The 15036-nt window shown below is 39.7% G+C and overlaps 1 non-coding gene across 1 annotated transcript; it reads left to right on the forward strand.

Moving 5' to 3' along the window:
- The first annotated feature begins 14334 nt into the window (after positions 1 to 14334).
- On the forward strand, positions 14335 to 14524 carry LOC114513463. Its single transcript, XR_003685844.1, has one exon. It is a non-coding gene; the product is annotated as a U2 spliceosomal RNA (small nuclear RNA).
- The last annotated feature ends 512 nt before the right edge of the window (positions 14525 to 15036 follow it).

Genomic DNA, 15036 nt, shown 5'->3' on the forward strand with positions numbered 1-15036 from the left:
AAACTCATAACTATCAACAGCTGAACCTAAAAAACAAACTAAGCAAACAAGCAGAATAGAAACAGAATCATAAATTTGGAGATCATTTGGATGGTTACCAGTTGGGAGGGAGAAGTCAGAAAATGGGAGAAAAGGTGCAAGGATTAAGAACTACAAATAGGTGCAAGATGGCGTCGGAGTAGGAAGGAGCAGATTTGGCTTTCCTCTGCTCAGGGGAGAGAGTCCTGACTGATCTTTGGAGTGGAAAGGCAAGCAACCAACATATTTCAGCATTTTTGAGAACGGAGGACCAAGGATTGTGGCAGAACCGAAAGAACAGGGAACAGATCCTAGGAGGAGTGCTGCATGAAGAAGAACCAGCCTCAACACAACCTGCCCTCACCAGCACAACAAAATACAAAATACAGAAGGTGGTGGACAGAGTGACCCACATTTAACCAGCTGGCGGGAAGGAACCACCAAAGAAAGACTCAACAACAATCAAAACCCAAAGGCAAACACAAAGCCAACTTAAACAACAGCCCAAGACCAGTGAGCTTGGGGGGTCAAGGAAACAGCACCACTGAAACTCACTGCTACTCTACTAAAGAAGTTCACATCATAAACCGAGGGAGCCAGAACAGATCAATATAAGAAGCTGAGGTGAACAAGAAGAGTCTCACAAACAATGGGAAGACAAAGAAATACTCCCCAAATGAAAGGAAAGGAGGAAGCCTCAAAAAGAATGCTAAATGAAACAGAGGCAATTCAACTGTCAGATATTGAATTCAAAGCAGTGATTGTCAGGAAGCTCAATGAGCTCACAATGAGCTACGAGAAACTACAGGGAAGCTACAATGAACTCAATGAAAACTACATCAGCATAAAAAAGGAAATAGAAACTCTCAACAAGGGCCAAGAGGAAATGAAGAATACAATCTCTGAAATGAAGAACACAGTAGAAGGAATGAAAAGCAGGATCGATGAAGCAGAAGATCGGATCAGCGAGCTAGAGGACAAAATAGAAGAAAACACCCAGAAAGAGCAAGAAAGGGAAAAGAGGCTCAGAAAGAATGAAGAGGGATTAAGAGAAATGCAAGACAATATGAAACGTAATAATATCCGTATAATAGGGATACCAGAAGGAGAAGAAGAAGAACAAGGGATAGAAAACCTAGTTGAACAAGTGATGATGGAAAACTTCCCTAATTTGATGAGACAAAAAGTCACACAAATACAGGAAACACAGAGAGTCCCAATCAAGAGGAACCCAAGGAGGCCCACCTCAAGACACATCATAATTAAAATGGCAAAATTTCAAGACAAAGAGAGAATCTTAAAGGCAGCAAGGGAGAAGAAGGAAGTAACATACAAGGGGGCCCCAATAAGGCTAACAGCTGACTTCTCAATGGAAACACTCCAAGCCAGAAGAGAATGGCAAGAAATAATCCAAGTAATGAGAACCAGAGGCCTGCAACCACGACTACTTTACCCAGCAAGGCTCTCAATTAAGATAGAAAGCCAAATAAGAAGCTTCTCAGACAAAAGAAGTCTAAAAGAATACACCTCCACTAAACCAGCTCTGCAAGAGATGCTGAAGGGACTGCTTTAAGGAAAGAAAGGAAAAGAGAGAGTGAGAGAGGATCACACGTACATAAAAGGCAATGAATAAGTACCTATCAATAATAACTTTAAACGTAAATGGACTAAACACTCCAATCAAAAGACATAGAATAGCTGATTGGATAAGAAAACATGACCCACACATATGCTGTCTACAAGAGACCCACCTCAGGATAAAAGATCTGCACAGGTTGAAAGTGAAGGGCTGGAAACAAATTTTCCAAGCAAATGGACAGGAGAAAGAAGCCAGGGTAGCAATACTCATATCTGACAAAATAGACTTCCAAAGAAGATCCATAAAGAGAGACCCAGAAGGTCATTTCATAATACTCAAGGGAAGAATTCACCAAGAAGACATAAACATAGTAAATATATATGCACCCAACATAGGAGCACCTAAATACATAAAGAAAATCTTAGAGGACTTCAAGAAAGATATGGACAGCAACACAATTATTGTGGGGGATTTTAACACCCCTCTATCAAAATGGACAGATCTTCCAAACAAAACATCAACAAAGATATTGTGGCATTGAACAATACCCTAGACGAACTGGGCTTTACTGATATTTACAGAACCCTCCATCCCAAAGAAGCTAAATACACATTTTTTTCAAATGTACATGGAACATTTTCAAAGATTGACCACATGATAGGACACAAAACAAGCCTCAACAATTTCAAAAAAATTGAAATCATACCAAGCAATTTCTCGGATCACAAGGGACTGAAACTAGAAACCAACCCCAAGGAAAAAAACCCAAAACACTCAAATTCATGGAGATTAAACAGCATGCTATTAAACAATGAATGGGTCAAGAATGATATTAAGGAAGAAATCAAACGGTTTTTGGAAACAAATGAAAACGAACTCACAACAACCCAAAACTTATGGGACACAGCCAAGGCAGTCCTGAGAGGGAAGATCATAGCGATACAGGCCCACCTAAAAAAGTTAGAAACATTTCAAACAAACAACCTAACCCTACGTCTACAAGAACTCGAGGAACAACAACAAAGACAGCCCAGAGCAAGCAGAAGGAAGGAAATAACCAAGATCAGAGCAGAATTAAATGACATAGAGACTAAAAGCACAATTCTAAAGATCAATGAATCTAAGAGTTGGTTCTTTGAAAAGATAAACAAAATCGACAAGACTTTAAGCAGACTCATCAAGAAAAAAAGAGAGAAAACCCAAATAAATACAATCAGAAATGAAAGAGGAGAGATTACAACAGATACCACAGAAATACAAAGGATTGTAACAAATTACTACAAAGAGCTGTATGCCAAGAAATTTGAAAACCTAGATGAAATGGACAAATTTCTAGAAAAACATAACCTTCCAAAACTCAATAAAATGGAAGCAGAAAGCCTGAACAAACCAATAACAGCAAAAGAAATTGAAGCAGTAATCCAAAAACTCCCAACACACAAAAGCCCTGGACCAGATGGTTTCACAGGAGAATTCTACAAAGCATTTAAGGAAGAACTAACACCTATCCTTCACAGACTATTTCAAAAAATCCAAAAAGATGGAAGACTCCCAAACTCTTTTTATGAGGCCAACATCATCTTAATTCCAAAACCAGATAAAGACACAACAAAGAAAGAAAACTACAGGCCAATATCGCTGATGAACATTGACGCTAAAATCCTCAACAAGATACTGGCAAACCGCATCCAACAGTACATTAAGAAGATCATACACCATGACCAAGTGGGATTCATTCCAGGTATGCAAGGATGGTACAATATACGCAAATCAGTAAATGTAATACATCACATAAACAAAAGCAAAGACAAAAACCACATGATCATATCAATAGATGCAGAAAAAGCATTTGATAAGGTACAGCACCCATTTATGATAAAAACACTCAGTAAAGTGGGAATAGAGGGAGCATTCCTCAACATAATAAAGACCATATATGAGAAACCTACAGCCAACATTATACTCAATGGGCAAAAATTAAAATCTTTTCCACTAAGAACAGGAACAAGACAAGGATGTCCACTTTCACCACTTCTATTCAATATAGTACTGGAAGTTCTAGCCACAGCAATCAGACAAGAAAAAGAAATAAAAGGAATCCAAATCGGAAAGGAGGAAACAAAACTGCCACTGTTTGCAGATGACATGATAGTGTACATAGAAAATCCTATAGACTCCACCAAAAAACTGCTTGACCTAATAAATGAATTTGGTAAAACAGCGGGGTACAAAGTCAATATCCAGAAATCAAAGGCATTTCTGTACACCAACAATGAAACAGCAGAAGCAGAAATCAAGAAAAAAATCCCATTTGAAATAGCAAAAAGGAAAATAAAATACCTAGGAATAAACCTAACCAAAGAGGTAAAAGACCTGTATTCAGAAAACTACATAACACTGAGGAGAGAAATCAAGGAAGACACAAACAAATGGAAACATATACCGTGTTCATGGATTGGAAGAGTTAATATCATTAAAATGTCCATACTACCAAAAGCAATTTACACATTCAATGCAATACCTATTAAAGTACCAATGGCATATTTCACAGACATAGAACAAACACTTCAACAATTTATATGGAACCATAAACGACCCCAAATAGCTGCTGCAATTTTGAGAAAGAAGAGTAAAGTAGGAGGAATCACAATACCTGACACTAAACTATACTACAAGGCCACTGTAATCAAAACAGCCTGGTACTGGCATAAAAACAGGCACATAGACCAATGGAACAGAACAGAGAGCCCAGAAATAAACCCAAGCCTCTACGGTCAATTAATATTTGACAAAGGAAGCAGCAACATAAAATGGAATAAAAATAGCCTCTTCAACAAATGGTGTTGGGAGAACTGGACAGCTACGTGCAAAAAAATGAAACTCGAGCACCAACTTACACCTTATACAAAAATAGATTCAAGGTGGATAAAAGACTTAAATATAAAGCGTGACACCATTAAAGTCCTAGAAGAGAACGTAGGTAGGAAAATCTCAGATATTTCACGCAGAAACTTTTTTACTGACTTGTCTCCTAGAGCAAGGGACATAAAGGAAAGAATAAACAAATGGGACCTCATCAAAATTAAAAGCTTTTGCACAGCTAAGGAAAACAGTATCAAAATAAAAAGAGAACCAACTGTATGGGAAAACATATTTGCTAATGATACCTCAGACAAGGGTTTAATCTCCAAAATATATAAAGAACTTACACGACTCCACTCTAAGAAGACAAGTAACCCAATTAAAAAATGGGCAAAGGACTTGAACAGACACTTCTCCAAGGAGGACATACAGAAAATCCAAAGACACATGAAGCGATGCTCAATATCGCTAGCCATCAGAGAGATGCAGATTAAAACCACAATGAGATACCACTTCACACCAGTCAGAATGGCCATCATAAACAAAGCAACAAACAACAAGTGTTGGAGAGGATGTGGAGAAAGGGGGTCCCTAGTGCACTGTTGGTGGGACTGCAGACTGGTACAACCATTATGGAAAGCAGTTTGGAACTTCCTCAGAAAACTAAAAATGGATCTGCCTTTTGACCCAGCAATTCCATTGCTGGGACTCTATCCTAAGAACACTAAAACACCAATACAAAAGAACCTTTGCACCCCGATGTTCATAGCAGCACAATTTACAATAGCTAGGTGCTGGAAGCAACCTAGATGCCCATCAGTAAATGAATGGATCAAAAAACTATGGTACATTTACACAATGGAATTCTATGCAGCAGAAAGAAAGAAGGAGCTCATACCCTTTGCAACAGCATGGATGGAGCTGGAAAGCATTATGCTAAGTGAAGCAAGCCAGGCAGTGAAAGACAAATACCACATGATATCACCTTTAACAGGAATCTAAACAACAAAACAAAACAAAAAACTAGCAAAATATAACCAAAGACACTGAAATAGGGGATAGCCTGACAGTGGCCAGAGGGGAGAGAAGAGGGAATTTCAGGGGGGAATGGGTAGGGATTACAGGAACAAATTTGGAGGACACATGGACAAAAACTAGGGGTGGGGGGGTAATGGGGGGAAGGGGGGAGGGTTGGGTGGAGGGGCTGGAACGGGAGTAGGGGGGAGAAAACTGTACTTGAACAATGATTGAAATAAAAAAAAAAGAACTACAAATAAGTAGTTACGGAATAGGCAGGGACGTGTTAAGAACAGTATAGGAAATGAAGTAGCCAAAGAACTTACATGCATGACCCATGGACATGAACTAAAGTAGGGATTGCTGGAGTGGAGGGGGTACTGGGTGGAGGGGTACTATGGGGAGGGGGGAAATCAAGACAGCTGAAATAGCATAATCAATAAAATATATTTTTAAATAAACAAATTTTAAAAATCTACATCACTTTAAATTACATGATAATATTACATTTCACAAATAATTTAATAATTTCTGTATTGTTAGACATTTTTGTTGTTTACACACATTTAAATAAAATGCAGTAGAATAAAAATCATCAGAATGGACTGCAAGTTGTAAGGATAAATATAATTTTGTTATCATTCATTTGCAGTGTGTAAATAAGTATTGAGTTGCGGTATCAAATTCTTTTTAGTATGAATCATGTTAAAAAACAGTTTGGAAGCTGCTGATTTGGATTTTTTTTCTAATTTTAAAAGATTTTAAATAACCTTATTGGATAGCTTTGGACACTTGTCTTTTTGTTTGTTTGTTTGTTTTTGTTTTGGGGGGTTTTTTTGCCCTCACGTTAACATGCCAGCAATGGATTCCTTTTGGGATTTCCAACCCAGGGTAGAGCCTCTGTCTCATTCAGTTGGCTGTACTGCACCCCTAAATGGAATTGCTTCTCCTGAAGAGAAAAGTGCTAGTTCTATTTGCTGTTTAAGCATCACCCAGCTACCCTAACAGACTTGGAGCAGCAGAGCTCAGGAAAGGCATAGATCATCCACCCTCACATGCCTTCCTTGGGTACTTGTATGGGGTTGTCACTGACTTCACATACTGCTGCAGCTCCTTGGTGAGCTGATCCGGGTCATGGGACACAAACTGTGGGGTCAGGACAATAAAAGTCTTCACCACCTGCAATGCAGAACCAGAGTGGAGGCTCAGGGTGAATGCCAACCAACTGTATGGCTTAAAAAGTAAATGTTTACATAATGAATGGAAAAACAAGTAGACACTTGAGCCTTTAGGGAAGGACAGGACCTGGTTCAAATCCAAATATTTACAATTTTCACTCTGCTATGGGAAATTGTTTAACTTCAAATTCCTTCCCTGTGGCATGCAGACAGTACAGGTTCATCCCTCAATGGGCTTATATATAGATTCCACAAGATACTGAATATATAATATGCAGCTGGTTTAAGTTTATTATTATCCCTATCATCATTATCATCATTTTAACTACTAATGTATGTACACTTCTCTGCCTTGAACCCTGTGGGCATTTAATAATTGTTGGTAAATTATTTTTTAAATATTTTATTGATTATGCTATTACGGTTGTCCCATTTTCCCCCCTTCACTCCCCTCCAACCTGCACACCCTCTCCCACACACATCCCCCGCTTTAGTTCATGTCCATGAGTCATACATATAAGTTCCTTGGCTTCTACATTTCCTATACTATTCTTACCCTCCCCCTTTCTATTTTCTACCTACCATCTATGCTACTTATTCTCTGTACCTTTTCCCCCTCTCTCCTCCTCCCACTCCCCTGTTGCTAACCCTCCATGGGATCTCCATTTCTGTGGTTCTGTTCCTGTTCTAGTTGTTTGCTTAGTTTGCTTTTGTTTTTGTTTTGGGTGTGGTTGTTAATAGTTGTGTTTGCTGTCATTTTATTGTTCATGTTTTTTATCTTTTTTGTCTTAGGTAAGTCCCTTTAACATTTCATAAAATAAGGGCTTGGTGATGGTGAACTCCTTTAACTGGACCTTATCTGGGAAGCACTTTATCTGCCCTTCCATTCTAAATGGAAGCTTTGCTGGATAGAGCAATCTTGGATGTAGGGCCTTATCCTTCATGACTTGGAATACTTCTTTCGAACCCCTTCTTGCCTGTAAGGTCTCTTTCTAGAAATCAGCTGACACTCTGATGGGAACTCCTTTGAAGGTAACTCTCTCTTTTTGACTTGCTGCTTCTAGGATTCTCTCCTAGAATCCTAGGAGATTCATTTTAATCTTGGCTAATGTAATTATGATGTGCCTTGGTGTGTTCTTCCGTGGGTCCAACTTCTTTGGGACTCTCTGAGCTTCCTGGACTTCCTGGAAGTCTATTTCCTTTGCCAGAATGGGGAAATTCTCCTTTATTATTTGTTCAAATAAGTTTTCCACTTCTTTCTCTTCCTCTTCTCCTTCTGGTACCCCTATAATTCAGATGTTGTAATGTTTAAAGATGTCTTGGAGGTTCCTAAGCCTCTCCTCATTTTTTGAATTCTTGTTTCTTCATTTTTTTCTGGTTGGATGTTTCTTTCTTCCTTCTGGTCCACACTGTTGATTTGAGTCCCAGTTTCCTTCCCATCACTGTTGGTTCCCTGTACATTTTCCTTTATTTCACTTAGCATAGCCTTCATTGATTCATCTAATTTGCAACCAAATTCAACCAATTTTGTGAGCATCCTGATTACCAGTGTTTTGAACTGTGCATCTGGTAGGTTGGCTATCTCTTCATAACTTAGTTGTATTTTTACTGGAGTTTTGATCTGTTCTTTCCTTTGGGCCATTTTTTTTTGTCTTGACATGCCTGTGAGGTAGTAATGGGTGGAGCCTTAGGTGTTCACCAGGGTGGGGCAACCCAGTTGCTGGGTTGTGATGCTGTGTGTGGGGCAGTGGTCCAGGAGGGAACAATGGTGCTTGCTCAGCTCTCTGTCAGATTTCAGGCACTTTTCCCTCTTCCCACAGGCATATTGGGCCCTTTTGGTGCTGATTTCTGAGTGGGTGGGTTTGTGTACATTCTAGGACCCTGTGGGTCTCTTCAACACACTCCCCTGTGAGGCTGGAAGTCTCTTCCAGCACCTCAATCCTCACAGGTGTTTTCAATCAGTGATTTTAGGTTTCATTTCCCTGTATTGGGACCCTGGGTTGCACAGTCTGTCTCACCCCCTAGTTTTGCCCAGTTTATCTGTGTGCAAATGTGGGATTGCCTGGTCTACCAGCTGCCTTGCACACTGGGCCTGCCCACTCCACAATCTGCAGCCTCGCTGGACCCACCAGCCGCTGCCTCATGAGTCCAGGGTCGACCAGCCATTGCTTTGCCATGAGCCCTCTCTGCCCTGGCTGTGCCCTTCCTACCAGTCTGGATGAGTGTGTCTTCTTTAACTCTTTGGTTGTCGGACTTCCATACAGTTCAATTTTCTGTTATTTCTGGTTGTTTTTTTGTTTTTAGATTGTTGTTGTCCTTATTTTGGTTGTGTGAGGAAGCAAAGTATATCTACCTATGCCTCCATCTTGGCCAGAAATCTCAGTAAATTATTGTTTTTATATTGTCATTTATGTCCCCATTTAATTGCACAGGGGCTTGTACATAGTAGGTGATCAATAAATACTTGTTCAATCAATGAATGCACTGGAAACAGAGTTCTCAGATTTCCATCCTGGCTCTACCATGGTGTAATCTGAGCAAGTTATTTAACTTCTTTATGCCCATCTCTGTATCTATTAAAAGAGTTTTGAACTCACTAGGTTGTTGTGAGGTTAAATGAGCTGGCACATAGTAAAGGCCCACCGAATATTAGCTGTTATCAAAACCAACATTCTTAGCTGGGATTATATGGTCACAGATGATGCCACCAGTGCCTCTTGCTGCCCATACTGTGTAAGTGCAAAGCACATACCAACTACCCTTTGTGAAGTTTCCAGACAGCCTTCCAGTGCCCATGCACAGATGCGATGACCTCCCTGTCCTCACCTCTCTTCAAATTGTGTCCCAGCTACCAACCACAGCTGGCTTGGCCACCGCTGGATGTTTAGCCAGGGTGCTTTCCACCTCTGCTGGCCCAGTGCAGTACTTGTGGGACCAAAGATTCCTGCTCTGGTTCTGAGCAGATGCCAGGGCTGGAGCAACTCAGGCCCTCCAATCTCATGTTTGGGACAGTCACAGCTTCCCCTGGTACAGAGGGCAAGTGTCATGAGAACCAGAGGACTGTGCATAGGCTGTGTAGTGGAACCAAAATGTGAAGACCTGGGCATGCTGACAGAGTTTCTCTCCTTACTGCTTCCCTCCCTCTGCTGAGGGCCGTGGGGTTGGGGGTGGAAACCCCCCACTCCTACACTCTTGGGAGACTCAAACTTTGTCTTAAACATTTAGAGAAATTATCCCTCCTAGTTCCACTACATCAGCATTTCATTTAGAAATTTTAAAAGTAAAACCAACTTAATTTCCCTGTATATGCAAGAGAAGTTGTTACTTGTGTCACTCCCCACCCCCTTAAATCACGTGTTTGGGACAACAGGTTGGGAGCCAGACTACCTCGGGTCAAATTGGACTTTACCCTACACTATCTTGGAAACTTTCAGCAACTTATTTCACTGGTCAGTGACTCAGTGTTCTCATCTGTAAAATGGGCATAATAATGACATCTACAGGGGTATACAAAACTCTAAGGAGAGTACTTTCACTAAGTAAGTACTACATAAAGTTTAGCTGCTATTACTATCATTTTTTTGTTGTTGTTGTTTTTGTGACATGTGCCTTGTGCCAATCAGAGGAGCATAGAGAATAATTTTGCCCAACTAACGGGGACTAATAGGGGCCAAAATAAGTTATCCTGCCCCGGTCTTATCCCCCTCTTTAAATTGCATGCTGTGTTATTGTGGTTGCGTTTCCAGTCCTTCTTGAACTTTATATTGATGTTGGGAGAGATGCACAGATACCCTGGGCCAGCACTCCATAGACATGGCTCCACTGGAGTGGGCTGAGAGTCCCACCACCAACACATGGAGGAAAGGCGAGGCAAGCTCGGTCCCACCAGGCCTGTAAGGTGATGCCTCTGTGTTTCAGGTCAGCCACACCTACCCAGAAGTGCTGATGATGTCATCATCCCTCCCCAGGAACCAGATGTAGCCCTCTTCATCCATAGTTGCTTTGTCCCCAGTGTTGAAAAAGTCTCCACAATCCTTTTTGGCTGTCTTCACTGGGTCGTTTTGCAAATAAAACTGCACTCTTGTTGAAGACAGTGAGTTTAGAGAGGCTCTGCTGCCACCTGGAGCTCAGATCTGGGTGAATATACTGCTTCTCACTCTCCAAGGCCCTTGTGCAACTTGCGTCATCTCTCTGAGTCCATTTTCTCTACGTGCAAACATTCAATGCATGCTACTGGTCACTTAGGGCACAAAATACACTGACAACTAATACTAATATAACACAGTAGCTGAACAGATGGGAGGTGTCAATAAACGTTTGCTGAATGAATATTCTTCCCTAAGTACTATCTCATCTCATCCTCAAAGAAAGTCTATGGGGCTGGTACTTTTAAAATTAATCTTTTAAGATAATTGTAGATTTGCATATAATTATAAAAATAATAGAGAGATTCCATGTACCCCTTATCCTGTTTCCCCAATATCCTGTTACATCTTGTAAAACTATACATCAATATCGCAACCAGGATATTGACATTGCTACAAGCCAACAGTCTCACTCAGATCCCCAGTTTTTCACTTGTACTCATTTGTGAGAGATTGTATTTAGTACTGTGCAATTTTATTAGATGTGTAGGTTCCAGGTATCAACCATATCAGTCAGTCCCATCATCACCAGGATGTCTCATGTTGCTCTTGTACAGCTAATCCACCTCCCTCCTCTTTCCTCTCCCTCCTGCCTCCACATCCCTAACCCCTTCACAGTAACCAATCTTTTCTCCAGTTTTGTAACTCTGTCATTTTACGAATGGTGCCTAAGTGGGATCATATAGCATGTAACCTTTTGTGAGTGGCTCTTCTTTCTTTTTTCACTTGGTATAATTCTCCAGAGTTTCATCCAGGCTGTTGTGTCCATCAATACATTGATGCTATTTATTGTTGAACAGTATCTTATGTAAGTGATGAACCACAGTTCAACTGTTCACCCACAGAAAGGTATCTGGGTTGTTTCTAGCTTTTACTGTCATGAATAATGCTGCTATGAACATCCGTGCACAGGTTTTGTGTGAGCTTGACATTAACAGAAGAAGAAACTGATGCTCAGAGAGGCACAGTAACTTGCTCCATGTCAGTCAGTGGGAGCATTGGTATTCAAACCACTAAGCAATGTATTGTGCTCTTACAGAACATGAAATGATTTTAAAAGCTTCCAGTAAAACAAAACAAAACAAAACAAAACACTTTAATCCTCTGTATGTCCTCCTTGGAGAAGTGTCTGTTCAAGTCCTTTGCCCATTTTTTAATTGGGTTGCTTGTCTTCTTAGAGTGGAGTCATATAAGTTCTTTATATATTTTGGAGATTAAACCCTTATCTGAGGTATCATTGGCAAATATGTTTCCCCATACAGTTGGTTCTCTTTTTATTTTAATACTGTTTTCTTCAGCTGTGCAGAAACTTTTTATTTTGATGAGATCCTATTTGTTTATTCTTCCCTTTATGTCCCTTGCTCCAGGGAACATATCAGTAAAAATGTCGCTGCATGAAATATCTGAGATTTTCCTGCCTATGTTCTCCTCTAGGACTTTAATGGTGTCATGGCTTATATTTAAATCTTTTATCCACCTTGAATTTATTTTTGTGTATGGTGTAAGTTGGTGCTCAAGTTTCATTTTTTTGCACATAGCTGTCCAGGTCTCCCAACACCATTTGTTGAACAGGCTATTTTTACTCCATTTTATGGAGTAAAATAGTAACTTTCCATAGACACTTTGTCGAATAGTAATTGACCATAGACACTTGGGTTCATTTTTGGACTCTCTGTTCTGTCCCATTGGTCCACGTGCCTGTTTTTATGCCAGTACCAGGCAGTTTTGATTACAGTGGCCTTGTAATACAGTTTCATATCAGGTATTGTGATCTCTCGTACTTCGCTCTTCTTTCTCAAAATTGCAGCAGGTATTTGGGATCATTTATAGTTCCATATAAATTTTTGGAGTGTTTGTTCTATGTCTGTGAAATATGCCAATAGTACTTTAATAGGTATTGCATTGAATCTGTAAATTGCTTTGGGTAGTATGGACATTTTGATGATGTTAATTCTTCCGATCCATGAACACGGTATATGTTTTCATTTGTTTGTGTCTTCCTTCATACCTTTCTTCAGTGTTGTGTAGTTTTCTGAGTACAGGTCTTTTACCTCCTTGGTTAGGTTTATTCCTAGGTATTTTATTTTTCTTTTTGCTATATCAAATGGGATTTTTTTCTTGATTTCTGCTTCTGCTGTTTCATTGTTGGTATACAAAAATGCTTCAGGCTGACAGTGACCAGAGGGGAGAGGGCAGGGAATTTCATGGGGAAAGGGGAAGAGTTTACAGGAACAAGTATAAAAGACACATGGACAAAAACTATGGGGGAGTGGAAGTGGGAGGGAGGTGGGGAGGGCTGGGGGGTGGTGGGCTGGGCTGGGAATAAAAGACAGAAAACTGTACTTGAACAACAATTAAAATTAAAATATATATATATAAAGTTAAAATAAACCACTTTTAAAAAACATTGAATCATATCCCTTTTTGATCTGATTTTATCAATAAGACTCTTTGACATGTTTTTTAAAACTCTGGAACTACCAAGCAGAAGCTAAGTTTCAAGATCAGAGCTTTTAGCAGGAGCAAGATTTGGCTAGAATTTTAAAAAATTGTTTTGTTTGTAGTATAATTATGGTTTTAACTGCCTTCTGTTTTTGGCAAATGAAACTGTTTTCCACTTGCAATACCAGATCAACCTGTTCTTTCTTTTTTTTATAAAACAAGTGTTTTAAAGTAAAATAATAATTATTGTGTGCATCTGTCTAACTTGTCTGAGGACACCTTGGGGACTGAAGCAAGGCATTCATTTCACAGAAATCGGAATACAGGCAGGAAGAGCAGCAGGCACTGCTCATAGAAGCTGCCAGGCAGATTGCAAAACTAAGGTGCCTGAGGCACGAGATTATGGGTAGAGAACCACAAGGGACCATCAGGGTCTGGAGGAGAAGCTGGGGTAAGATTTTGGGTGGAGGTGAGGAATTTGAATACTCAAGGCAACCATGTATGCAGGGTAGTCTAGAAAGCATGCACACGTCTGGGCAAGATGTATGCTCAGAAAAGCCCTGAGAAGACCTTAAGCTTTCACATCAGGCTGATGACCCCTAGGCTCAGCTGAGTGGTGACGAGGCCCCAATGCAGAGCCCATCTACACAGTGGTTGCTCTTCTCTTTTTTGTTGTTGTTGTTGATGTCTCATTTGTTTGTTTGAGTTCCTGTCAAAACGTTCACTGAACATGAGCCAAAGGGTCAGAATTTCAATGAACACACATGACAAACAATAGTCTTTGAAAAAAAATCACAAAATCTCAAAGCAAAGGACTACTATAGCTATGGCTTTCAACAATCAAAAAGCAACCCCCCCACCCCCGAAAAAAAAAAATCCCACCAGCAGTCTCAACCCCTAGGGAAATGGGAGAACCCGGTTTCCAGAGCTATCACATTATTATAATAGTGAAGGTTCAATTTTTAACTAAAAAAATCACAGAACCTACAAAGAAAACATGAAACTTGTTCATTCAAAGAAATAAAATTAATTACCAGATAAAAGAAAAAAATCAACACAGAACTAAATGAAGGCAGTAAAATTATAAATGAACATTGCTTATTGGCCTTTCGGCTAACATCAAATGTGGTATCTGTTCTTATCAATTTAATATCTGACACATACTCTAACCAAGGACATTATGCTAAATGGATTTTTGGAGATGGGAGATGGAATAGGAGCTTGCTCTGTCACTCTGCATATTGACTTGGTATTGCAATACTTCTGGGAATGGTGCACCAAGAAAAAAACTTATATATGAACAAAGGAAATTAAGAAAACCTTTCCATTGACTGTACCATCAAGGAGAATAAGTACTAAGAATAAATTTAGTCAAGAAAGTGGCTTGAAACTGAAAGCTAAAACTCATTGCCTAAAGAAATTAAAGAAGACAAATAGGAAGGCACCCCATTCTCATTGATTGGAGACTTAATATTATTAAGATGGAAATACTACCCAAAGCTATCTACAGTTTCAATGCAATCCCTATCAGAATCTCAGTAGAGTTTTTTACAGAAATAGAAAAACCTCTCCTAAAATTCATATAAAATCTAAAGGAATCCCAAGTAGCCAAAACAATCTTTTGAAAGAAGAACAAAGTTCAAGAATTTACATTCCTGACTTCAAAATTTACTACAAAGCCATAGAAATCAAAACAGTTCAGCACTGTCATAAAAGCAGCCACACACACAACTGGAATAGAATAGCGAGCCCAGAAAGAAACCCTCAGGTCTATCTCCAATTGATTTGAGACAAG

The sequence above is a fragment of the Phyllostomus discolor genome, chromosome 3 (genome assembly GCF_004126475.2).
Source record: "Phyllostomus discolor isolate MPI-MPIP mPhyDis1 chromosome 3, mPhyDis1.pri.v3, whole genome shotgun sequence".
Classification (NCBI taxonomy): Eukaryota; Metazoa; Chordata; class Mammalia; order Chiroptera; family Phyllostomidae; genus Phyllostomus; species Phyllostomus discolor.